Source organism: Myotis brandtii, unplaced genomic scaffold (assembly GCF_000412655.1).
Source record: "Myotis brandtii unplaced genomic scaffold, ASM41265v1 scaffold786, whole genome shotgun sequence".
Taxonomy (NCBI): domain Eukaryota; kingdom Metazoa; phylum Chordata; class Mammalia; order Chiroptera; family Vespertilionidae; genus Myotis; species Myotis brandtii.
This window is the reverse complement of record NW_005371157.1, coordinates 449,689-452,545: the sequence shown is the minus strand read 5'-3', so window position 1 is coordinate 452,545 and position 2,857 is coordinate 449,689.

Sequence of the window (2,857 nt, the reverse complement as noted above, 5' to 3'; positions counted from 1 at the left end):
CCTCATCCATTCATGCGCTCACCCGCTCATTCAGGCGCTCACTCTCCACCCACCGCTCACTCCAGTCTCCTGGCTGCCGCCTGGAGGTCTGGCAACCTGTGCTGGGTGCTCAGGCTACGGAGACGCACCAGGTGCCTTCCGGGTGTTGAGGACGGACAGAGGGACAGGGGACCGGAATGGAAGAAGGGCTCTGGCTGTTCCCTAACAGGGGCTGCGGGATCCCCTGGCCCTGAGGGTGAGGGAGCCCCGATGGGGTGGAGCCTGAGCTGGTCCTGGAGGGACAGGATGAAGGAAGGAGGGAAGCAAAGGCTCTGAGGCATCAAAGAGCTGCAAAGCTGTGGACCTGGAGCTAAGGCGCGCGGGGAGGGGGGGGGTGCAGAAGAGGGAGCTGGGGAGGTTGGGAGTGCTCCCTCTGGGAGGGCTTGTTTCCAGTCATCACCTGGACCCTCCAATACTGATGCCAACGCCAGGGGAGTTCTAGCAATCAAGAGCCCGGACCCCGGCCTGGGCCCTAGGAAGGGTCCCCAAGAAGGGAGTCCCTCGCTCTCGCTCCTGGGCCCTGCGCACTCACAGGCCCCACACCTAGGACACTGGTCCCAGCGCACTAGGATATCCGAGTGAGCTGGCGCCTCCACACGCCATAACCCAGGGACGCTGCCCCTCCTCCAGACGGACAGAGAGCAGCTCTCCCAAGTCGCCCGGGACACTGCGGGTCCTGCCCTGCGACACCTCATCTCAAGCTGCTTCCTCCCCGGGCCTCCCCCACCCGGGGCTTCCTTTCCGCTGCAGATCCCTCAAACCACAGGATCAGCACTTTCCCCAACTCCACACCGGCTCCCTCCCCAGACACACACACACACACACACACACACAACTTCCTGGTATTTGCTACAGATCCCTGTCCCACAGTGGATTATATGGTCTCTATTAAATGTTTAAAAGCTCATTGCACTTTGAAAACTGTAAGGCATTATATGAGTATAAATTAGACATTATTCAGGGACAGCAGCGTATAAACGTATTGTTTTATTCGAACACCCCTGTGGTACAGTCACAGCCTCGAGTCCAGTGGCTCCCTCTTGGCTGCCCAGCCCACTCGCCCGGGGAGTGTTCAGATAAGCCGCCTGGAGCCGGCCCCGCGGGCTCTGATGAAATCGGCCTGGGGCCTGGCTGGGGATGTGGTCAAGCTCCCGCAGGTGACGCTAACCTGCAGGCCAGGTGGAGCCCCTGCTCTAAGCAGAAGGTTTGTTTTATTCCCTCAAACATTCCTGCGTATTTAGTAGGTACTGACGTCTGTCTGTCGGAGGGGGGAGGGAGGCGTGGACAGGGAACACAGGGGAAGTGTGTGTGGGGGTGGAGGTGGTTCCACCTCTGAGCGCCTGACCACATTGAATTGGATGGAGGAACACCACCACGGGACCCTCCCTCCGCGCAGGGTCAGAGGCGGAAGCGTGGGTGTTGTGGCAGGAAAGGCGAAGGAGCCCTCAGTCCTGAGTGCCCGGAAGAGGGACTCCTGGAGTCTGCATTGGGTCGAGGTTCCTGGGGAACATGCGCTGAATCCGTCTGCCTGTAACTCCTTGGGCTCCTCACCCAGAAGCCTGGTTCTTATTCTACCTCCGTGTCCCTGTCCCTCCGGGTGAGTAAATAGGAAGCGGAATTTCTGGTTTTTAAGACCTTCGGAGTCACGGCAAGAATCCAATTCTATGAAGACGTTCACCTGTCTTCTGCGCCACACGTATTACATGCGTTGCTTTCCACTCAGGAACATGCCGACTGTCTCTGCAAAGTGACGGAACCGAGTGCAGAACACGGAAGCCGGACCTCCCTGCAGGGGGGTGGGGGGGGAGTAAGCATACTCAGGGAGACAGACAGCAGAAATCCAAGTAGCGCCATTCGCCAACCACTCCCAAGGACAGGTGAAGTTAAGAGATTAAACGTTGATGAATATTCTATTGATCCCTCCCTAAACGCCCAGCTTTTTAAAAAATGTTAACTATGTAAGCATTTATCGTTTAAATATGTTTTTATTGATTTTTTTTAGAGAGAGAGGGGAAAGAAGAAGGATAGAGAGAGAGAAACATCAATGAGAGAAACATCATCCATCAGCTGCCTCCTGCACGCCCCTACTGGGGATTGAGCTCCCAACCGAGGCACGTGCTCTGACTGGGAATCGAACCAGTGACCTCCAGGTTCATGGGTCAACACTCAACCACTGAGCACCTGGCCGGGCAATGCCCAGCTTTTAAAACCCCTCAAAACAAAGGTCCCAGCTCCTGCTCTCCCTCCCAGAAGCAGGCCCATGCCCCCCCTTACTTCCCCCGCGGGCAGGCATCTCTAAACTCTAAGGGGCCCCACAGGCTCGCAACCAGGGCAGCAGTGGGCGTGGCCGTTCGGCCCAGGCAACCCCTGAGCCTGTCCCCAAGGCCCCCTTTCCCTGACTTCTTAGTGAGCGAAGCCGACCTCCTGGGATTGCCCAGCCCTTCCCTGTCTCACTGCCCCCAGCTTTAATAAATATGATGAGGCCACACAGGAACCATTCCGCTTAGGCTTAGGGGATGACCTCTGACCAACTGCCTGCTCAGCCAGGGACGGAAGACCGGGAGGAGCCATGGCCCGGAGGCAGGCCCTTCAGCCAGAGGACAGCCCTGAGGCTTGGAAACCTGTGACTTTGCTCCTTGGATCCCAAAGTTGCTGAGACAGGGAATCAAACCTCGACCTCCTGGTTCATAGGTCAACGCTCAACCACAGAGCCAGGCCCGGGCCACTCTCTCCCTCTTTGCTGGGAAACGTCTATCCGGTGGCACACTGTTCTATTTGGGGATTAGAGGATCTGCTTGCTAAGTGCACAGGAGCAGAG